Genomic DNA, 24,691 nt, shown 5'->3' on the forward strand with positions numbered 1-24,691 from the left:
CATATCAATGATTCACCCATTTATTTTTTAATTCTATTTTTTTGTGGAGAACAAGTGGTTTACCTTATTTTTTTTTAATTGAAGTAAAATTGGCTCGCAATATTAGTTTCAAGTGTACAACATAGTGATTCTATATTTTTGTACATTATGAAATGCTCACCATTGTATGCCTAGTTACTATCTGAAACCATATAAGATTATTTCAATATTATTGACTGTATTCCTTATGCCATACATTATATCCCCATGACTTAATTATTTTATAACTGGAAGTTTTGTACTTCTTTTTTTTTTTTTTTTTTTTAATTTTATAGCTACTTTATTTATTTATTTATTATTTATTTTTGGCTGTGTTGGGTCTTCGGTTCGTGCGAGGGCTTTCTCTAGTTGCGGCAAGCGGGGGCCACTCTTCATCGCGGTGCGGGGACCGCTCTTCATCGCGGTGCGCGGGCCTTTCACTATCGCGGCCCCTCCCGTTGCGGGGCACAGGCTCCAGACGCGCAGGCTCAGTAGTTATGGCTCACGGGCCCAGCTGCTCCGTGGCATGTGGGATCTTCCCAGACCAGGGCTCGAACCCGTGTCCCCTGCATTAGCAGGCAGATTCTCAACCACTGCGCCACCAGGGAAGCCCAGTTTTGTACTTCTTAATCCCCTTCACCTATTTCACCTAGTCCTCCCCACCCTGCTCCCCTCTGGCGAACACCAGTTTTTTCTCTTTATCTATGAGTCTGTTTCTGTCTTGTTTTGTTTGTTCATTTGTTTTGTTTGTTTAGATTCCACATACAAGTGAAATCGTATGATATTTTTGTTTGACTTATTTCACTTAGCATAATGCCCTCTAGGTCCAGCCAAGCTGTCACAAATGGCAAGATTTCTTTCTTTTTTTTATGGCTGAGTAATATTCCATTATATTTTGTGTATATATATATATATATACATGTGTATATATACATATATATATGTGTATATATATATATACACACACACACATATATATATATATTGATGGGCACTTAGGTTCCTCCCATAGTTTGGCTGTTGTAAATAATGCTATAATGAATGTTGGGGTGCACATATCTTTCTGAATTAGTGTTTTCATTTTCTTTGGATAAATACCCAGAAGTAGAATTGCTGGATCATACGGTAGTTTTATTTTTAGGAACCTGCATACTGTTTTCCACAGTGGCTGTGCCAGTTTACATTCCCAGAAACAGTGTACAAGGGTTCCCTTTTCTCCACATCCTTGCTAACATTTGTTATTTGTTGTCTTTTTGACAGTAGCCATCTGACAGGTGTGAGTTGTATCTCATTGGGGGTTTGATTTGCATTTCCTTGATGATTAGTGAGGTCGAGTATCTTTTCATGTGCCTCTTGGCCATCTGTATGTCTTCTTTGGAAAAATTTCTGTTCAGTTCCTGTCTATTTCTTAATCGGATTTTTTTTTTTTTTGATATTGAGTTGTATGAGTTCTTTATGTAGTTTGGATATTAACCCCTTGTTTTGTAATAGGCACGAGACCATTAGCACGAGACCCATAGCGCCAATGGTCAGCCTCGCAGTGGTCCTCATGGCAGAAAGTGCAGTGAGAGGCAGATCAGGGCCTTCTCCCCGGGGGCCTCCAGTCCCTCCAGCCTCGGGGCCGGCGGGTGAGCTGGGGGGCCCGGGGACAGGCTGGGGGCTGTGTCCTGCAGGGCTCCAGAGCTCTTACCAAGGCCTCCCATTGGCCGGGCCCAGGCCTTGAAGAAGCAGCGAACCTCTCCCGCCTCCCTTCCTCTGTGACCTAATGCCTGCGGCGGTCTGCATGGGTCGCAGTGCATGGAGGTCTCAGCAACTGGAGTATACGGACACAGCCATTAAGGTAACATCTTCAACCGGCTTCAGTCTCTCCTTTCAAGTTTCAAAAATTAGTCCGGCTTAGATCAGTTGTCTCCCCCTAGGAGGTGGCCAGAGGTCAGGGTTAAGGTGTAAGGACACTGCACATCATTACTTCAGGTCCACCTCTGTGGCTGGGGCTATTCTCAAAGAAGGGCAGCTGTTGTGAGCTGGGAATTCACCTGATGGGTATTTGCTACAACGTGTATTCCTATTGATCCTATACAAATGGTTCTCTCCAGTTTAAATGAAAAGCCTAAGGGTTGGCTGGGTCCTGGGTGCCTGGCTCCCTCAGTGATGATGGCTGGGGAGGGTCTGGGGACCTGGCCCTGAGGGCGCCGCCAGCTGAGGTCTGCCTCCTCAGCCAGGCCTGGGCACTGGTGGACGGACCCAGACTGGGTACCGGACAAACACTCCCAGGCCAGGGTATCCAGCTGCGCAGGGATCCCCTTCTCTTAGCCAGGGCCTAAACCTCAGAGGGTGAAAGTTGAGCCTTGGGACCTTGCCCTTTTTTGTCAGAACAAAGAATAACGTGTTTTAGTGGAGGGTTACAGGAACATTGTGACCAACACGTGACCTGACCTCAAGAACAAAGGATCTGACACCAAGAAGTCTGCAACAACTAACCACATCCCTCCCTCACCTTCCCTATAAAAGGGCTTTGCTGAAAGCTTTCGGGGAGTTCGGGGTTTTTTAAGGCATGAGCCACGCATATCCTTGCATAACCCTGCAATAAACCTCTCTCTGCTCCAAACTCTGATGTTTTGGTATTGTTTGACCTCACTGTGTGTCAGGCACATGGACTTGCATGAGGTAACAGTTGGACATATCATTTGCATATATCTTCTCCCATTCAGTAGGTTGTCTTATCGTTTTGTTGATGGTTTCCTTCACTATGCAAAAGCTTTTTTAGTTTTATGTAGTCCCATTTGTTTATTTTTGCTTTTGTTTCCCTTGTCTGAGGATTCAGATCCAAAAAATATTGCTAAGACCAATGTCAAAGAGCATACTGCCTATGTTTTCTTCTAGGAGTTTTATGGTTTCAGATCTTACATATAAATCTTTAATCCATTTTGAGTTTATTTTTGTATATGGGTTAGGAAAGTGACCTAATTTCATTCTTTTGCATGTAGCTGTCCAGTTTTCCCATCACCATTTATTGAAGGGGCTGTCTGTTCCATTGTATAGGCTTGCCTCCTTTGTCATAGATTAATTGACCATGTAAGTGTGGGTTTATTTCTGGGATTTCTGTTCGGTTCCACTGATCTGTGTGTCTCTTTTTGTGCCAGTACCATACTGTTTTGATTACTGTAGCTTTGTAGTATAGTTTGAAGCCAGGCAGCATGATACCTCCAGCTTTGCTCTTCTTTCTCAAGTTTGCTTTTGCTATTCAGGGTCTGTTGTGGTTCCATAAAAATTTTAGGATTATTTTTTCTAGTTCTGTGAAAAATGCCATGGATATTTTGATAAGAATTGCATTGAATCTGTAGATTGCTTTGGGTAGTATGGACATTTTAACAATATTAATTCTTCCAGTTCATGAGCATGGTGTAGCTTTTCATTTATTTGGGTCATCTTTAATTTCTTTCCTCTATGTCTTACAGTTTTCAGAGTACAGATGTTTCACCTCCCTGGTTAAATTTATCCCTAGGCATTTTATTCCTTTTGATGCAATTGTAAATGGGGTGGTTTTTAAAATTTCTCTTTCTGATAGTTCATTATGAATGTGTAGAAATGCTACAGATTTCTGTATATTAATTTTGTATCCTGCAACTTTACTGAACAATTTACCCATTTAAAGTATACAATTTAATGATTTGGGGTATATTACGTTATTACTTTTTGAAAATTGTGGTAAAATGTATATAACATAAAATTTACCTTTTTAACTTTTTAATGTACAATTCAGTGGCATTAATCCATTACCTTCATAATTTCGTGCACCCGTCACCACTATTTTCAAAAGTTTTTCATCACCCCAAACAGAAACTCTCACTAAACAATAACTCCACCTGAAAGGATTTCTGACTATGCTTTGGTAACTACCTTCAGCTGTATGTAAGGCTTTTGAGGAAGATTTTGTTTAGTTTCTTCTTTTAGAGGAAGTTTTTTCTTTTAGGGGAAGGTCCATGTAGTCATGACACAGGCTGGTTCCCCTCAGGAAGCAGCCTCTGTGATGAGTGTGTAGGACATTGTTAGGGAATCTCTCAGGGTCAGCACTTGGGGGGAGGGGGAGGAGGCAGAGTTGGGCAGAAGGAGAAGATGGGCTTCACTGCAGTCGTAAGGCCTCTTACCCAGTGGGAATTCTGGAACTGGGATTTTCTGAGGTAGGGCAACAAGGATGGGTCTTTTTTTTTTTTTTGGCCACACTGCGCAGCATGCGGGATCTTAGTTCCCCGATCAGGGATAGAACCCGTGCCCCCTGCAGTGGAAGCGCAGAGTCTTAAGCACTGGACCGCCAGGGAAGTCCCAAGGATGGGTCTTTGTATCTTCATATCCTCCAGTCGTAGGAGGCAGCAGGCCCAAGAAGGGACATGAGCTTAAATTAGTTAACTCTTATCAACCAAGGGCAATTTGAGAGAGGGCTGACAGCCAAGGGCTGTGAGCCAGCAGCATTCCCAGCAGCTGGGGGATGGAATCTTTGGTCAGTGGTTCCAAACGCCGCTGCCCACTGAATCACCTGGGCACCCTCAAAAATGCTATGCCTGGTTAAACTGATGTGGGGTGAGAAGCGGGTGTCAGGAGTTTGAAATGTACAGCGGTTTGGGAATGCCTGCTCTTAGTCCTGAAGAGGCATAAGCATAGTCTGCACCGCTGTGGGAAATGGCTGAGTTTTGGAGTCAGGAAAATTTGAATGTGGCTCAATATTTTCCTAACCCTGTTAGTTCTTATTTATGTTCTGCTGATAACACTTTGCTGCCAGGGTGTTAAACATGTGAGTGGGTGTGCATTTGGGTGGGAGGGCACTTAACAAATGAATACGAAAACAGTGAACACTTCCATGAAAATTTGGTAAAAAACAAGGATGTGTAATTCACAAAGAAGAAGTTTAAATGATCTTTAAACATTTTAAAGTGTATTGTCTTAATATATTGTCGTTCATGTCTGAAGAAATGAAAATTAAGACTGTATGTGCTTCTAGTACTCAGTGATGGTGAAGGTGGTGGCCGGAGACATTTCTATACTCTTGGTGTGGGTATACATTGGTATAACATTTATGGTGGGACATGCAGCAATATGCATATAAGTTCTTTAAAACTGAATGTCTTGGGCTTCCCTGGTGGCACAGTGGTTAAGAATCTGCCTGTCAGTGCAGAGGACACGGGTTTGAGCCCTGGTCCGGGAAGATCCCACATGCCGTGGAGCAACTAAGCCCGTGCGCCACAACTACTGAGCCTGCGCTTTAGAGCCTGTGAGCCACAACTACTGAGCCCACGTGCCACAACTACTGAAGCCCGCATTCCTAGAGCCTGTGCTCCGCAACAAGAGAAGCCACCGCAATGAGAAGCCCGCGCACCGCAACGAAGAGGAGCCCCCGCTCGCTGCAACTAGAGAAAGCCCTCACTCAGCAACGAAGACCCAACACAGCCAAAAATAAATAAATAAATTAAATAAATTAAAAGAAAAAGTAGTGAATGTCTTTTGACATAACAAACCTCACTCTAGAAGTTTATCCTGACGAAGTAACCGGTAAGTGTGCAAAGATGTGTGCATAAAGGTATCAATGCTGAGGCTTGTTGACAATGATGGAAAATTGGGAGCAGCATAAATGCTCATCAGTAGGGACTGGTTAAATCAGTTATGGTACATACCTATTCTGGAACTATATAGTCATTAAAAATACTGTAGGTGTACACGTGTTCACGGAGGAAGGTAGCCGCCATGTACTTTTAAGTGAGAGAAGCACTTAACAAAACAGCATGAGCCTATTTTTGCATTAAAATCATATTTGCATTGAATATGCCTGTAAGAAGAATACTAGGTGTTAACAGTAAAGTGTTTTTCCCCCTGAGTAAAAGAAGTACAGGTGAATTTTACTCTCCCTCATGCCTCTCCATAATATTTAGACTTTAGAATGCATTACCCGTAAGTGAATTTAATATTTATGTGTTAATTTTATATTCATGAAAAACATGGAGCCATTTCCAAAAATGACGTATTTCCAAAATTACACACATATATACATACATACATGCATATATATACATACATATATGTGTGTGTGTGGTATATGTGTATCTTTCTACCTATCTATCAGCAGTCTACAAGGGTATAGTCTGTAATCCAGTTAGTGGTTATCCCTAGAATTTAAGGTCATGGGTGACTTTTACTTTCTTTCTTATGCTTATTTACAGATTTTTATAAAAAGATTGTATCACTTATAATAAGATATGAAAAATTAGCTTTTATACTCCAGTGTGCTTGCCTAACCTAGTTTTCCACCCACTCTTTAAACTGTGCTTTGCATTTGTTTCACGTGGAGGTCCTTTGGTTAGCATTTCTTTCTCCATCTCCATCTTTCTTCTTGCCTTCTTATTTAAATAATCACTATCATGTGTTGAAGAGCTGTGTGCTTTACCAAATTAGGGGCATTTATTCTGACTTTCACATTTGTTATCAAACGGTGTATTTTCGCTTTATTCGTCTGTTTGTCATTTTTCCCCCTTAAGTTTGACCTTTACATGAGACATTTCCAAGCATAGTGTTTGTCATCTACCATTATGCTTTTGATTCATCTATTAAATGGTAATGTGTCCTCCAGAAACACTGATATTACATTAAGTCGTTCCATAGTTGCTCTTAGGAAGAGCTTTGGGGTTATTGAATTTACCAGGCAGGTAGGATATGCAAAAAGAGAAATGCATGGGAAGCTTCCAGCAGGCCGAGGCTCTTCCATGTGTCTGACAAATCTCATTCATCCCTTTAGGGCCCTAAATTACATACACATCACCTCCTCTGTCACACCAACTTGACTCCTCAGGGTAAGCTGGTGATAACTTCTCCCACGTGTTTTTTATGGCCCTTATTAAATTTTATTGTAAGTAGTTGTTGATGGCTATCATCCCATTAGACTTCCAGGTAGGAAATGTGGTAGCCATCCACCAAGATGGCCCCCAGTGATCCTCACCTCCTGCTAGTCACGCCTTTGAAAATAGATTACTACGGAAGTGATGGTTTGTCATGTCCAAGATTAGGTTATAAGTGACTGAGGTTTCCATGTTGGGCTCTTTCTCTTGGACCACTCATTCTATGGAAAGCCAGCTGCCGGGCTGGGAAAATAGGCAACGGATGGAGAGAGACTCAGTCCCGTGGCAGCAGCTAATAAAAAACGGGGCTGGCAACAACCATGTGAGTGAGTTTAGAAGCAGATCTTCCCCTTGTTGAGCCTTCAGCTGTTACAGACTCTGCCCATCAGCTTGATTGCAACTCACGGGCGACCCTGAGCTGAAACCAATCCGTCTAAATTTAGGCTCCCAATTTCTGACCCTCAGAAAGCATGGGAGACAATAGACGCTTATTGTTTTAATCAGAGTGGCTTATTACACAGCAATAGGTAACTAATGAGATTTTGGTAGTAGAAGTGGGGTGCTGATGTAATGAAACACTAAAATGTGGTAGTGGCCTTGAATCTTGGCAGTGTGCAGTGGAAAAAGCTGTAAGGACTTTGAGGAACAGGTTAATAAAAGCTTAACGTACCTTGAATACACTGTCTATAGAAGTTTGGACTTTGAGGAGGCTGCCAGTGAAGGCTTACAGGAAAATAATACTGGGAACTGGAAAAGGGAGAGTCTGTTATGTGGTGGCAAAATATTTAGCAATCCTCATCGCGGTGCGCGGGCCTCTCACCATCGTGGCCTCTCTTGTTGCGGAGCACAGGCTCCAGACGCGCAGGCTCAATAGTTGTGGCTCACGGGCCTAGTTGCTCCGCGGCATGTGGGATCCTCCCAGACCAGGGCTCGAACCCGTGTCCCCTGCATTGGCAGGCAGACTCTCAACCACTGCACCACCAGGGAAGCCCCCAGTTAAGGAGATTTCTAACCGAGGTGTTGAAAGTGCCTTCTGTTTTTTTCCTGTTGCTTATAGTAAAATTGCAGGAAGAGAGAAGCTGAAGGCAGAAGCAGTCAGCAAAAAAGAGCCAGGACTAGCTGTTTTTGAAGATTTGCAGCAAGAAATGGCTTCTAAGCAAAGATCAAATTTGGGCCACTTTTAGGAAAACAAGCTCCAAACGTGAAGCCAAGGGTGTGACTGTAAAATCTTTTCTTAAGATCTCACAAAATCTAAGATGGTGTCTCAGAGTACCAAGCAGCCAGCCAAAGAGCCCTCTAAAGAGATTAAGGGTTTGTCTTCACAGATCCACTTGATCAAACAAGAGCGCTTCTTGGAGGCTCAAGGACATGGTACCCCAGCAAAAGCCCAGGGTGAGGAAGGACCGAATGCACAGGGATTGGTGGGTGGGGCTTTTGTCTAATGGAGTGAATCCTAAAAGGAGTCACAGAAGACCTTCAGAGTTTTTAAGAGTCATACTTGGAGAGGCGCCATCAGCTTGAAATGAAAGGAACATAGAACAAAATGAAGAGAGGTCTTTGGACCCCCAGGTATCAACAAGTAGGAGGCAAGCTGAGGAAATTACTCCTCTGCAAATGCGTTTTACCCTTCATGAAAATGGAAAGATGATGGAGAGGCCAAAACCAGGAGCCCGGAGGGTGGCGTTAAGGGTCACAGAGAACTATTCTCAGACCTCACCTCTAGACCAAATCAAGGAACATCTGCTCGGCAGGATTTTAGAATTGCTACCCCTACGTGCTCCTCATTACCCACTTTGTGAGCAGGAGTGTTTATAGCAGTTATCCTTTGCTTGTCCCACCATTGTGTGTTGAGTGTGTGTCGCTTGAGTGACAGGTGTCTACAGATTGAGAGGAGCCGTACATCAGGGACTATACTGAAGAAGTCTCATCTGTACTTAGACATGATCTAGATGACAAGCGTCTAGACGTGGAACTGATGCTGTGATGGGATGAGACTTTTAGAGACCGTGGGAGGGGTTAGTGTATGCTGCATGTAGGAGGGATGTGAATCATTGGGAGCCAGAGGGTAGGCTGTGGTAGGCACCCTCCAAGACAGCCCACCATGACCCCTGACTCTTGGCATCCCCTCCTCTTCCCACATTGTACTAGAGTTGGTCTTTGTGACCAGCAGTGGAAGTGATGGTATGTCGCTTTGAGATTAGTGTATTAGAGACTGTGGCTTCCATTTGGGGCATGTTCTCGATCTCTTACTCTCTTGGATGACTTGCCGTGGGGGAATGCCAGCTGCCATATGTTGAGGATGTGCAGGCAGCCACGTGGAGAGCCCTGCACAGGGAAGAACTTCCAGCCTGTAGCTGCGTGCGAGAGCTTTCTTATGAGCATACCTCTAACTCTAGTCAAGGCTTCAGATGAGGGAGCCCCAGCTGACACCTTGACTACAACCTCATGGGACACTGCATAGAAAAGAATTCACATAGCAGGCCTGAAACTGCCATCCTTAGAAAGTCCTGCTTGCAAGATTGGCTCTTGGCTGGCATCTGGAAGCTTGGATTTAGGGAGGGTTCTCACCATTCTCTAACTGATGGTGAGAGTGGTTGACTGTCCCTAAACTGTGCAAGCAGTATTTTTATCATGAACACCTGCTTCTATCTGGAAGTCTGGAATTTTGGTATGTGCTAGACAGAGGGTGGGTATGTGAACAGCCACCAGTAAAAACCTCGGGCACTGAGTCTCTGATGAGCTTCCCTGGTAGAGAACATTTCACAAATTGTAGTCACAATACGATGCTGGGGAATTAAGCCTGTCCTGTGTGACTTGGTAGGGAGAGGACTCTTGGCAGCTTGTGCCTGGTTTCCTACGGACTTCACTCCAGGCACCCTTTGCTGATTTTGCTGTAATAAATCAGAGCCATAAGTAATACCATACGTGAGTCCTGTGCATCATTCTAGTGGTCACTGACCTTGGGGGACCCCCAACACAGAGACCCTGAGCCAGAGCCACCTCTTCTGAAACTGTGAGATAACAGTTGTTTTTTGTTTTTTTTAAAAACCCAATCAAGATTTGCCCATTGCATTCAATTGTTATATCTTTTACCCAACTCTTTTTTTTTTTTTTTAATTTATTTATTTATGGCTGTGTTGGGTCTTCGTTTCTGTGCGAGGGCTTTCTCTAGTTGTGGCAAGCGGGGGCCACTCTTCATCGCGGTGCGCGGGCCTCTCGCTATCGCGCCCTCTCCTGTTGCGGAGCACAGTCTCCAGACGCGCAGGCTCAGTAGTTGTGGCGCACGGGCCCAGTTGCTCCGCGGCATGTGGGATCTTCCCAGACCAGGGCTCGAACCCGTGTCCCCTGCATTGGCAGGCAGACTCTCAACCACTGCGCCACCAGGGAAGCCCTAACAGTTGTTTTGTTATTTTAAGCCACTGAGTTTTAGAGTAGTTTTAATCCACACAGCCGTAGATAAACTAATACAGGAAGCCAGTCATTTCTCTCTCCCCAGCATTTAGCTTAGTGTCTGGAACATAGGTGTTAAAGAAGTATTTGTTGAGTGAATTGATATTTCTACCTTTGAAGAATTTTATAGCCCATCTGGCTGCTTTGCGGGAAATCGCGATCCTGGGTCGGTACAAGGAAGCAGGCTTCCCTTCCTGTTCCTTGTCTGGAAGAACCAGTCCCAGAGGCAGCCGCCTGCCTTACAGTTGTCACTTCTGCCATCTTCCTTTCTGGATGAGGTCCACGTGTATGAGAAGTAGTGTGTGGCCATCAGACCGTGCTTCGTCTCTGTTCCTCACTTCTTAGGTCCCCTGATTTTTTTTTCTCTCTTGTATGCCTTGGTGGTGATAACTATTCTTACCATTGAAATAAAACCTTCCTTCTGAAAAATTAATTAACAAATGTTTCAGGGCCTTATAAGATACTAACATGTCTCTTGCCTCTTTATCATATTATTGCCTCCACAGAAGTTGAGACAAATGAACTTTTCTTGTTTCACATTGTCCCCTCCTCTGCACAGTATCTCAAAATAGACTTATATACGAAGATAACAACCATAGCTTTGATGTGGGAGAGAAACCTAAAATATATACTAGAAGTAGACTTCCTTGAGGAGTTATTTACAGTTTCTTAGAGAAGTATTTTAATCAAAGGGTGTTTCTGTTCTCATGTGTGGGTATGTGTGCATGCACACACACACACACACACACACACACACACACACAGCCGTATTGATTCCTGTGGTAATTATCAGAACGTTTCCCTCTCTTCAAATCTGCTTCAGTCTTAGCAGATGACCTTGATTCCTGTTTTCCTGATAATTTCAAGGTGATCTCATAGGATCTCTCTCATTTGATCTCCTTTCCACCTAATTAGAAAACTTTCCTCCTCTTTTATCAAAAACTCGTCTATCCTTCTTTCAAAAGGTCCCCTCTCCAGCCCGTCCTCCCTCTTCTTGAACGTGTCATCTGTTTTTCTGCTTTTCATGCCTGCATTTCTTCCTCTTTCTACCGGTTTCTGTAAGGATGCTCAGGTTTCTCCAACACTAAATAGAACAGCCGTCCTTTTCCTTAGACTTGCTTTCTCTCGGAGCTGGACTTCTGTGCGTTTCCTTTACTCTCCTGCCACGCTTACGATCAGTCCCTTGTGCTGGCAGCCTTCAACTTCCTCATCACCCATCCCCTGCTTCCCACTTAAAACACTTTCCACTCTGAAATGCCCTCCAAGGTATTTTAGTGACCAAGTCTGTTAACCCTCCACCCCCCCACCCCACGCAGATTGTTGACCTTTCTAAAGTATTTTTTTTATTGCTTTACAGTTGTCAGCTTCTGCCATCTTCCTTTTTGGATGAGGTCCATGTGTATAAGAATTAGTGTGTGGCCATCAGGTTTTACCTCCATCTTTTCTGTCTCGGAGGCAGCTTTGTGAGTGGTAAGGAGCTTGGACCACAATTTGAATTGTGACTCAACCATTTACCAGCTGTGTGACTTTGGGCAGGTTTGTGAACCTGGGAATGTCTCATTTACCCTCATCTGTAAATTGAGGATAAAAGTAATACCCACATGGCTGTATCGTTGTGAAGACTAAATGAGTTAGTACGTGGGAAATACTTAACAGTGCCCGGCATAGAGTAAGCAAACAAGAAACTTTAGCCTTTATTGCCAGTCGAGTCCCTTGTCGAGTAAGCAAAGTTAATCATCAAATAGCTCCTGTAAAATGAAGCGTGGATACATTCTTCAGTAAGATGAATTATGTATTAAAGACTCTGTTTTACCAGTTTTAATGGCCAGGAGCCATGAACGCGGCAATCTCAACGTGTGGGAGTTTATAGGGATAGTGTGTGATCTTGCACATTTAAAAGGTGAGTCGGAGCCCTTTTGTAGGCAGATTCCTACAGCGACAAATGAGGGGAGAATTAAAGCCTTCTTAGAAGAAATTTGTCATTGGTTTTGTGAACAGCATACTTAATTTACCCCACACTTGATGAGGGCAGGGACGCGGCTGTTTCAGGTCACCATTTGTATACCAGTCCCGCACTCAGCCATGGAAGGCACTCAATAAATACTCATGAACTAAATACACATTTGTGAACAAACATGTCTATGCTTTGTTGAATGTAAGTTGTACACATAATGCAGGCTTTGTGTGATGAACTGATGATGGACGAGGGAACTCTTGTCCACAGAGTGGGATGGGGGCTTGCAGCCTTTTCTTCTGATTTTTATTGGACTTGAGGGAGAGCAGCTTCAGAAACCATGCAGGCAACGCTTGCTGCTTGGGCATCCCTCCCTCTAAGCCGATCGGGTTCTCTGATTCCTCTGCCATTCCCTCGTGGTGCCCTGTCCTTATCGCAGCTGCTGGATCCGATCTCACTGTGAAAACAGTGTTTCCTTTCTACTGACCCATGGGGTTCAGTGTTTGATTAACGAGTTTCCGATTTTCTGAGCCAAACACCTAGGTAAATCCCCACGGATGCTGCGAGGATCTGCAGTAATTTACAACCACTGCATGAGCCCTGTGTTGAATGGCACGCTCTTTGTAAGGGTGGGGTGTCATTTTTAATGCTGGTTCCAACATCGCTCCTAGCTGTGCGGCGTGTTGACTCCCATACTAGATGACATTGACAGTCAGGAGAGGAGTGACTTTAGTTGCCGCTGCTGAATTAAAGAAAAATCAGATTTACAGTATAAGTGGATTTTGCTCTCTTCAAACTAGTGACCTTGGGATAGTTGTAATCCTTCGATGCTTCCATTGATGTTGCTATTGCCCCAAACATTTCTGGAATCCTTCTTTTTAAGTTGTCTTCTGAGCCTGTGGCATATCCTTGGGAATATTTTCAAGTCTGACAAATATTCATTCTTTGTAGGAGGCTTTGATTTTTGGAAAAAGGAAAGCGTCGCTGGCATTGGGTCCAGCAGCTGAGGTGGGTGATGGGGCCAGGGAGCACTGGTCCTGTCCAACGCAACGTAGGATTTTAGACGTCTTTTCATTATGTCCTAAGACTGGTATCTTTTTTGTTCTGAACAGTGTTTCTTTTAAAAATAATGTTTCAAATTATAAACATATCAAGCCTATAGAACACTATGGGACTCTGTATGACAGACAGGTGTATTTCCAGCACTGATGTTTAAATGGATGCTAACATTTTTTTTCCCCAAGCGAATTAGTTTGTGAAATGAAGACTATGGTGTGAGCTTAAGCTTAAACGATGCAGGTTAAACATTAACCAGCTCAGACCACAAACCAGATGTGGAGATGATCCCAGCTGTGCCCGGGTCAGTGTTGCACTGGAAGAAAGGAATCCAGGTGACTGAGTTTGCATTCTCTGGCTCAGCAGGGAGTTTTTTTTTTTTTTTAAGACTTGTATGCCTCCCATACAAGCTGGGCATAAATTTAATTCTTCATTAAAATACTGGCAAAAAACTCAATTTTTACCTAATTTCCAAATTATATAGAAAATTTTAGATATTCATATTTGTGATCGGATGCTATTTGCTCTATTTGTTGGCATGTGTTCTTTCTTCTTTCTCCCAAAAAATACATTTTAGGTATTCCTAAAACCCTACCCTGCCCCATGCCCATCTGCACCCACCCTCCCTCTGTAGTCACACCTCTGCCAATCCCAGGTGTGTCTAGGCCTTTTGGAGGGAGTGTTTTAAAATGGACATGAATTGTATTATACTGTATGTTTCCCTCCGACAATTTTTTTTTTTTTTGGAGATTTATCCATGTCGATTTGTTTAACTGCTCTATAGTATTTCACCCTCAGAATTGTTTTGGCCATACCAGGCTCTTTACACTTCAAAATATATTTCAGGAATGTGGAGCCCTGTTTTGCTTTGTTGGAATTACTCAGACGTTTTACAGACACATTATGAAAGTTTGTCTTCTTATGATGATGGGTCTTCTCACCCACAAACATGTTATACTGTGTTTATTTAGTTGTTTTTTAATGTCCTTCAATAGAATTTCCCAATTTTTGGTATACTTTTCTTACATATCTTTATTGAGGGAATTCGTAAGTATCCCATACCCTATATTTCTGTTGCTTTTTTTTTTCTTTTTTTTTAACTGCACCAAAGGCGTATCCTAGCTTTATTAAAGAGCCCGCGCCCCAGTCAATATAAAAACACAAAAACTCCCATCAGTTTAATAATAATAACCCCCCCCCAAAATGGAAAACTGAGGGGGCAGGGAAGAGGCCCCCGGGCCACGGGCATGGGGAGCCAAGCTCATGGCAGCAGGCCTGGCTGCAGGGCCCCCCGGAATTGCTGTTGCTACGAGGTTGGGGGTCAGCGATTGTCCTGTGGGAGCCATCGTTCACCTGGGTCGAGGACCCTTACTTCTTCTGGGGTGTGCTCAGCTTCTGCATGCCCCGGATCTTGCCCAGCAGGCCAGAGATGAAGGCCTCAGTGGGTTTGTAACAGTCCACCAGCGGCTCCTTGACCCTGGCAGCTCGGGTATCATCGCTCTCCACGTCCAGGAGTTATCCACATCAGTCTCCAGCTCCGCGATCTCCTCTTCCTGGCAGTCGTAGAGGCGAATGAGCTGCTCCAGGATCCACTGCTCCAGGTTGAGGCGCTTCCGTAGCTCCTTGCGTTCCTACTCGACCGTGACCTTGCCTTGGCGCCTCATTGGGCCCTCATCCTCCGTGCTGCTCGGGCCCTCGCCTGCGGCCCCAAGGGGTCTCTGAAAGTAGACGCTGGTCCCTGGGCCGCCACTGCCCGGTCCAGGGGGCGGAGCCGCCAACGCCGCGCCCCTCGCGGGGCCGCTGTCTGCCCTGATGGCCGCTGGGGCCACGTGCATGCGTCGGTCCCCTCCCTGTGCCGCCACCTCCGGGAGGGCCGCCGGCTGGCTACGGGCTGCTGGCTCGGCTTAGCCGGTGAGCTCGGCTCAGCCTGGCTCTGCGGAGAGGGCGGCGGAGGGGGCGCCCGGGGGCAGCTGCAGCATGCGGAGCCCCCGGGCCGGCCCTGGCCTGGTCGCGCCCCCTGTGTTCGTACTGTTAATGGCATCTTTTTATTATGTTTTCCTGTTGTTGCTAGTGCATAGGAACATTACTTGTTTTTGTATATCTTGCTGAATTCTCATTTATTTTCATGGTTTATCTGTAAATAGTCTTGCATTTCCTATGCATATGGATATATAACTTTTTGATAATGACAGATTTTTTTTTTTTTAAGTTTGTGCGACTACAGGAAAACCGTTTTTCTACTGACAACACATGCGTGGATTTTCCACACATTTCAATTTTCTGTGGACCAACTGGATGGCCTACAATTTAATTCAATTCTGGCGTTATCGACCTGGAGTTAGCGCAGACCCCTCTAGACTGCCCCCTCTTCAGATGCCAGTTCCAAGTCTGGGCTTCCCATGCTTTTGACTAGTAGGTTCCCATGACCCCCTCCTGAGTTCAATAATTTGCTAGAATGGTGCACAGATCTCAGGAAAGCACTGTACTTACTATCATTGGTTTATTATAGGGATACAACTTAGGAACAGCCAAATGGAAGAGATGTATAGGGCAAGATATGGGGGGAGGGGTACACGGGGCTTCCATGCCCTCTCCAGGCACGCCACCCTCACAGCACCTCCACGTGGTCACCTACCCAGAAGCTCTCCAAACCCTGTCCTTTATGGTTTTTATGGAGGTTTCATTACATAGGCATGATTGATTAAATTATTGGCCATTGGTGATTGAACTCAATCTCCAGCCCCTCTCCCCTCTCCTCTGGTAACCAGCTTCATCTGCCAGGAGTCACCTCATTAGCATAAATTCACGTGTGGTTAAAAGGGACTTATTATGAATAGCAAAAGACACTCCTCTCACCCCTATCACTCAGGAAATTCCAGGGGTTTTAGGAGCTCTGTGCTAGGAACCCGGGATGACGACCAGATACATGTATTTTATTATATCGCAGTAACTTTCACTTATTTTTCTTGAATTAATGTATTGGCTTGGACTTCCACTCTAATACCTGCTTTTGTAAATGAAGTTTTATTGAAACACAGCCACACTCTTATTGTCTCTGGTTCCTTTTGCATTACAACAGCAGAGTTGACTACTTGGAACAGAGACTTTCTAGTTTGCAAAGCCTAAAGTATTTGCTATCAGTCCCTTTACAGAAAGTTTGTGAACCCCCTCAACACAGTGTTGAACACAGAAAGTGATAGTAACCTTTTTTGTCTCATTACTGACTTTAAAAGGAGAGCTTATAGTGCTGTGCCATTAAGAATGACGCTATCCATAGGCTGGTTAGTGTGTGCCCTTTATTGGGTTAAGAAAATGTCTTTCTAGTCTTAGATTTGTAAGAAAGGTTTTCTTGTTTGCCGAATTTTGTTATTTTTAAGAAATCATAAATCAATGTTGAGTTTTATCAAATGTGTTTTTGGCATCTGAGATTGGTTTTTCTCTCCTTTTAAACATACCTAATTATGTTCTCTTTCAGAGTTTTCTATTATTTCCAGTTCTTAGGGGCTAGAATCCTCCAGTTCACTGTGCTTTTATCACTTGTGAGCTTCCTGGGTCTGACTTTTCTAATTGTCTGTAGCATGAGTTGTGGGAGTTTTGCTCTCATTTTTCCCATGCCCATCGTTGGCCCAGGACCAATTTTTATGCTAATTTCTTAGGTTGGGCATTTCCAGACTGTAGCCTAAATCTGTACCCCAAATGCTCCAGAGGCAGAGGTATGAGGTTCAAATTTTGCAGGAAGCTTTTAGTTCTCCTCTCCTGAAGCCAGAGATAGACAAGCTAGCTGAGCTGGTAGGGAAATACTTTTCAGCCCATTTTTCCTGGGGTCGCAGCTCTTTGCAGGGCCTCACTTTGGGCAGCACCCTTCTCTCTCGGGCAGGACTCACGGACTTTGCCTCCTGTTCCCATGTGCTAGTTGACATCTACACCCTTACTTCCCCTGGATCAATGCTTATTCTATTCCTTCCTCTGCCCTGTGGTCCCCCTCAGCCCCAGGTGTGGCTGCCTGGTTGATTCCTCTGCTTACTTCTGGTTTTCAGTTGAGGCTTTGTTTCCGGCACCTGGTAATTTCCTATTCTTTATTGCAGGTTCAAGTATGCATTTATAAAATTATTGTATCTGATATTTCTAGGTGCTTATAGCAGGAATGTTTGAATGTGTGTCATCTTAGTTCAACATCTTGCTGAAATGAGAGATCGCCATTTAAATGCAATTTCAGGATTCAACACCCAAAAGCAAAACAAAACCCAGTAAAACAAAAAGCAAAACCCCAAATCGGATCCCTAAACGAACTATCCATGAACCAGGCAGCATGGAAAGTCCTCTGATATTAGCTCATGTAATTCTTACGAAGACCCCATAACTCTTTGCCAATGGAGAACTTGAGTAACTGGCCTAGCAGTTTGTCAGGGGGAGAGCCAGGCAAGGATCTCAGCTTTATCTGACATTCCCTCCTCTTAAGTGGTCTGAACATCAGTAACACTAAGTATGAAGTGTGCCCGTTCTCAAGGTGACTAATGTGAAGGTCAATGCTATTCTCCATATCATATTCCTAATATATTTACACAGCTGTCTCACCTGGTAATCCAGAATAGAATTGTGATTGTGTTTGTCTATGAGAATTTGCAGTTTTGGGTGAGTTTAAATTAAAGAAAAATCTGAAAAGCAGTTGCCTAGGGGCTATTAATAGTTGCAAAAAGGGGCATGAGTACACCTCCTTCTGAGCACAGTAGAGCTCCAGGGAATTAATAGGGACCCACTGTTTTCCATGTTGACTTTCGAGAAATGTACCTTACTCCCAGTCTGCTGAAACATGTTTTAAGGATGTACTGTCATGCATGTAGTTTCTGAAAGGCCACAGACAAGTGAATTTTTATATCCCCTCTTGGTTCATTTGCTCATCCTCTGAAATCAAGGCCTCTGCAAAGATGGAGTCAGTGGTCATTATAGTTTGTGTTAGGAGTTGCAGGTGGCTGACATTTTAGTCTCAGTTAATGGCTGAGGATGGACCCCAGGGCACTTCACCTTGTTCACAGTCTAATTTAGCAGCACAATCTTAATTTGAGTTGAAAAGCAGCCTTAGGGATTTTTGCTTGGTGCTTGCACGAGCATTCTGGAACACTGTATGTTACCTGATGCTACCTGAGAGGAGGTGCTTGGGCAGTCACGGCTTCTCTGAGCCCTCATCTACATGGGGGAGGTTGAGAAGTGGCAGAAGTTCTATTCTACCAGCAGCATAGACCTGTCTCACTATGAAGTTGTGTTAATGGCTTTGCCAAGAATTTTCTCCGTGCACAGTAGACATATTTGCTGGAGGAGCTGATCTTGCAGTCCCTGTATATCTGGAGCAGTCAGTTATGAATCTGCTAATTAGCTTGATGTTTGGTCTCCCAGCTAAGTGAGCTCTTGTGAACTCTGCCAGAATATGGATTTCCAAATGATCTGACGAGAGGAAAGGGAAAGACTGGGCCAAAGAGGCCATTACAAGTTAATTTCATATAATCAGAAGTTTACTCAGCCCTAGCGCCTGCCTTTTCTGTTGCCACAAAATACCCATTCTTCCCCTTTCATAGCTGCTGACCCATCCGTGGGTGAACTGGTTTTGCCTCCCTTTTTTTGTATTAGTGCTTGAAAAAGCCTCTGGCCACATGGTGCAAGGTGTGGCCTCCCCAGGGGCACATCTCACCTCTCTTCCCTGCCTTAAAAGGAGGCCCAAATTTCTAATCTTGGAGAGTCTGTGAATTCTTCCTTTTCCCGGTGAGTACGTGGGAGTGTTCCAAGGTTCAGCACTTCCCATCTGCCTATCTCTTTACAATTTTTTGAGATATTCACCAATAAATGCTAATATTTACTGAACATGTTTTATATGCGAGACACTTTTGAAAGCACTTTAATAACAACGCTAATATTACTGAGCATCTACCGTGTGCCAGGCACTGCCCTAGGCACCAAGGATGTGGAACAAGCAAAACAAAGGTCGTCCCTCCTGGAGCACATGTTTTATTAGGCAGACAGCCAGACAGTACAACCCATCAGTAAACAAACATATACTATGTCAGATAGTTACACACGTGCTCTGAAGGAGAAGTGAGGGGAGGTGACAGTGCGTGTAGGAGCTGGCCAGGGAAAGCCTCTCTGATGGGGGGAGAATAGAGTCTCCAAGGTAATGAAGGAATAAGCCCACTGGGCCTCAGATCTCCTCCTCCCCAGGCCTTGCTGACTCAGACAGAGCCAGTGGCATGGGGAGCCCCTCCCTCCCTTCTCTGCTCTCTGCTCATGGCACCACGTTCTCCCAGACCCCAGCCTCTAGGCCTGAGTCCCCACCCTTCCCTCCTCTTTCCTCATCCAATCGCCAGACCTCATTGACTTTCTTTGGAAATCTCTATGGCATCCCTTCCACTGCCTTTGTGGAAAGGAAACCCCTGCCAGCTGAGCCCTTTGCCGGTCCGTTTTAGAATGACTGTAACCGCCTCCTAAGTGTTCTCTCTGGGCTGCTAGCCTCCCTTCTCACCAATCTGTCACCGCCCAAGTGCTGGCACATACATGCCATCGTTTGAGTGCTTATTCCAGGCGGGGCACTGGATCCCCATAGGAGCTTTATTATTATTATTATCATCGCCATTTTACAGATGAGGAAACAGACTCCCTCAAGGTCACTCACTGATCCAATAAGTGGTTAAATCAGAATTTGAACTCAGGTCCCACTGAATCCACAGGCCTCTTCTAGCCAGGAACCCAAGCTGCCTCTACCCTGCCCTTGTGTGTATCAAGACCCTGCTTTGATCGCTCCTTTGCTTAGAAATCTTTCATGCTTCCCATCATCTGCGGGGGAAAGTCCAACCATTTTGAAATAGTTTTCAAAGCCTTTCATAACTGGACCACGCTTCACCTGTCTCCCCGTCTTACATCTGAGTTCTCTCCTGTGACAACCTCTGCCGGGCACACACAGATGTGTCCCGTTGGCAAACACGGCTACACCTGTGCTCACAGGTGGGTGTTTTTTCACTCTGTGTTAACTCACTCTCCACGCCCCAGCTCAGACTGCATCCTCTCTTAGCTTCATTTGTGTCCGTCTTTACCTCCAGCCTCCACCTAGCTAGGAGGAGTGTCCTGCCTGTCTTAAGCCAATCCTGATGTCATAGGATGCACTGGGCCATCCTTTGAGTGCCTGTAGCTCTCTTAGTTCTGATCCCCAACTGGCCATTCCCGTTGATTTCCTTAGTACTTTCCCACATGTGATCCTAAAATATTGAGAAAACTTATATGTCCAAAATAAGTATAACTTTCTAAGTAAGAGTCTTGGAAGATACATACTTATTTCACTAAACCTTCTCAGAGTTCAAAACACATTTGGAGGAGGCCCCTTTGCTAAACTGCCTTCCAGCTACCCAAGAAAGCCAATTTCCTTCTTTAATAACTGCGGCTCATTTTTGGACCCACGATGACACGAATCCGGTTCACTCACCCATCTGAATCATCAGTAGGGACTCCATTTAAAGTTAGACAATTTTCCTAAATCAAATCCATCCTCAAGAGATTAAAGGTAGATATTCACTAGAATGTGCCCTGGGAAATTCTGAAGTAAGAGTTCCGAAAATGTTGGTTTAAAATGTCAGGGGCTGAAACTAGGAGAAAAGCAGGACTGGAATGTTCCTCTTATTTCTTAATTCATTGTCCCTCACTTACCTGCTTCTTAGTGGAAGAAAAGATAGAAACGGAAGCGTGGGAAGGAAAAGGGGAACTAATCAGAGGCAGCTGGAATCACGGGAAGCAGTTAAAACTCACAAAAAAGAAAATGAAGAAAATTTTCTCCTGAATCCAAGCCTTCCTTAGGGGAGGCTGGAGCAGGAAATTTCACTTTGAAAATGAGAGCTGGTCCGGTGTAATTGGAAAGATGGGTATAGAGGCAGGAGGAATGAGGTAGAAAGACCTAGGGACCCTGGAGCAAAGGAATGCCATTTATTTGCAAGTAATTCTCCAGAGGTAAGGGAGGGAATGGCATAGAGGGGGAGGCTGGGGACTAGAGGGCTTGGTCCAAGCTGGATCGAGACCTTGGTCTTCTTCACTCTTCTGGTTACGTGCAGCTCCTCTACTCAGCAGTTGTGTCGACAATGAGCTCGCTGAGAGCTGCCACTGAATTTTATTCTATACACTATGTACATCCAGCACTTAGCACTTGTCTGGCCCCTAGTAAGGACTCAGTACATATATATATATTTTTAACATCTTTATTGGAGTATATTGCTTTACAATGGTGTGTTAGTTTCTGCTTTATAACAAAGTGAATCAGTTATACATATACATATGTTCCCATATCTCTTCCTTCTTGCATCTCCCTACCTCCCACCCTCCCTATCCCACCCCTCTAGGTGGTCACAAAGCACAGAGCTGATCTCCCTGTGCTATGCAGTTGCTTCCCACTAGCTATTTTACGTTTGGTAGTGTATATATTTGCTGAGTGAAAAAATACAAAGTACTTTGTTGCTGGAAGAGGTTAAGGCTAATTCTGTGCTGTCATTTCTGGTAGCGGCCACCAGGTGGTGCCTTCCTAAGAGCTGGAGCAAATGAGATCTTGAATCTTGGGTGGAAGTCTTCAGAGAAGCCTTAGGTCTCACCCAGAAGGAACCCTCACCCGAGTGCGTGCCCTCCAGCAATTCATCACACTTTCTTATTCCTCTGTTGAATGTGCCTGCAGAGTTCAGACAAGTGGCTAGAACCAACTTTCTTTACTTGGAGTCAGTTTCACAGGAGGCCCACAAAAACCTTTCAGAAGGTTTCATTTACGGCTAAACTTTGGGATGTGAGACCAGTTCCGCCCCAGTCCTGTGCTCTGTCACGTGGGTTCCCATTGTTCCCAATGACCCATTCTTCAGGAGAACGTCTACTCCCATGGATCCTGTATTTTCTCTGAAATTCTCCCCCAAAGTCATTTATGGCTTCACACCCAGCTCTGGCAGCCTGTGGGTTGAAGTGCGCGGCACCCCTGCCTACTTTAAGCTGCTGCCTGATGAGTCCCTACGCTGTGCCTGTGGTTTATAGGTTCACATTCTCAGAACAGTTCCACAAGATGGGCAGAAAGCAGAATAGCAGCTCAGAAGGCTTAGGCAGCCTTCCCAGAGTGACACAGCCAGTCCATGGGAGAGAGGACTCAAGCCCAGGGCCAGCTGCCCACAGGCCTTGCTGGGATTCTTTTTTTTTTTTTTTCCACACACACACACACACACACACACACACACACACACACACTGTATTTTATTTTTACAAGAGATAAATAAACTGACACCAAGCATTGTAAATGGATGACCACAACAAAAGCAACAATGATTGCAATTACCAAACACACTAATACTATGTCATAATATTGACATTCAGGCCAGTAATCCTCCACTGTAACAGGTCCTTTACTTTGCAGTGAAAATTGATTTGTATATTTTTTGTCTCTGAGTCCTTGTGGGATTTTTTTTTTTTTCAATTCAAACAGAAAGTCACAAAAATTATAATCCTCCTCATCAGTTCACTCAGTCCTTGCTGGGATTCTTATTGCATTTCACATAGAGTGAGTGCAGTTTCATGTATCTGTATGTCTGAGGTCCAGGGACAATAACGATAATAATAACGATTATTGTTTTAATAATGATAAAGCAAAATCCACATCTTGTGAAGCCAAGTCTTATAGGAGTATAGTTCACTATCAGTGTGAGCAGACACACTCAGCTCTGGTCAGTTTTTAGACAGTGCCGAAGGAAAAAATACTCAACCTCCTTTGTGCCCATAAACCTAAGTAAAGATACTAGAGATTTTGATTGGCAAGAGCTGGGGATGGAGGTGCTGAGTGAGATTGTATGTGTCCTCGTGTGTGTGTGTGTGTGTGTGTGTGTGTGTGTGTGTGTGTGAGAGAGAGAGAGAGAGAGAGGGAGAGCGAGCATGTTAAATCCTATGAAGACCTAGAAAACGATCATTTTTGCCAGGACTGGACTTGGGCAAAGCAACAGAATACAAGGACTTTATGTCTGAGTGCCCCCTTCAAAACTTACCTGTCCTGTGTCTCACTGTCTCAGGTTTCTGCTATGCAAGTTGCAATGAATTGTAGAAGGTTAATCAAATAAATAGATCAATATAATGCACTTGTTAAATGGTGTTTCTTTTGGGAGAAGATGGTTTAACTCAGTTAACCATCTCCAGGCATGGGGGATGTTCATGTTGGGAATATCAGGAGTGATTGGCCTGTGGGGTCGGGGTGGGGGAGTGGGAAGAAGGGAGGTGGAAATCCAGATCACAATGGGGGCCGAGGTGAAGGGCGGGCTGGAGGAAAGGGGAGATGGGAGGATGTGGAGTCAGGAGCGCCTCCTGAAGTCTCTTATCTCAGACCTTAGTCTATGCCTTTTCATAGGGCTGCACCTGATCATCCTGGGCTTTATGGTCTTGAATGTCTTCTTTGAGCCTTTCAGAAATTTTCCACGTAGTAATATACATGATTTATGCTTTTAAACACTTAACATGCTAGAAACTGCGCATTGTTTCCATAATCCTCACAGGAGACTTGGGAGATACTGTTATTCTTTCCTCCCACCCTTCTTTCAACTAATGAAATGGAGATTCAGGAAGGCCATAAGCTAGGTAATGTTAGAGCCAAAATTCAAAGTCAGGACTGTGTGATTATAAAACCATGCACTTAACAGCTATCTTGTGCTGTGAGAATAAAGTGGCAAATCTTAAAATAAAAGCACCCATTATCAGTAATCTGGCAACTCCCCGCCCCAAACCATTGATTGATTTATTCCACATGAATGTGCCAGGTGTAGCAGATATGGGGGATACAGGATGAATGAAACAGGCAAACCTAATTGAATGGAGTTTACCTTTAGAGAATAATAGAATAAAAGTTCTCTCAAACTTAGGAAAAGCCTGATTGTTCCGTAGCTATGGTAACAAGTAGCCAGCGGAACCAATTTTAAATCTGTTCGCTTGGTCTGCACCAACTTGTCTTAGTGAAAGCTGGTTTTAAAACCAACCAGTGTTGGCTCCCCACTTCTGAAAGTCAGCCAGTCAGGGATGGACGCTCTCCAGAAAACCTGTCAATCAACATCAGCCTTACCTGAGCACCCACCTGTTGTCAGCCCAGGAATGACTCTGAACATCCGCGAATCACAGAGCTCCACACTTTCCAAAGCCCTCTAGGAGATCAGTCACCTGTCCTGCTTGTAGAGACCTTTTGGCCAGCACAGCTCTTCCGTATTATCTGAACAATAAATTCAGCCTTGTAGTTCGATTTCAGACCCTGAGTAGTGTTCTCACTGTCGTTTGACAAAACAGACAAGTACACACATGTCAGGTA

The 24,691-nt window shown here is 44.4% G+C and overlaps 1 protein-coding gene and 1 pseudogene across 4 annotated transcripts in view; one reads left to right on the top strand and one right to left on the bottom strand.

Moving 5' to 3' along the window:
* The window catches only part of RGS6 (regulator of G protein signaling 6), a 582,944-nt gene that overhangs the window by 66,525 nt on the left and 491,728 nt on the right, over positions 1 to 24,691 (top strand). The gene's annotated exons all lie outside the window — the stretch shown is intronic.
* Positions 14,642 to 15,338, bottom strand: LOC132360689 (protein phosphatase 1 regulatory subunit 14B-like; annotated as a pseudogene).

Source organism: Balaenoptera ricei, chromosome 2 (genome assembly GCF_028023285.1).
Source record: "Balaenoptera ricei isolate mBalRic1 chromosome 2, mBalRic1.hap2, whole genome shotgun sequence".
In the NCBI taxonomy this organism is placed as follows: Eukaryota; Metazoa; Chordata; class Mammalia; order Artiodactyla; family Balaenopteridae; genus Balaenoptera; species Balaenoptera ricei.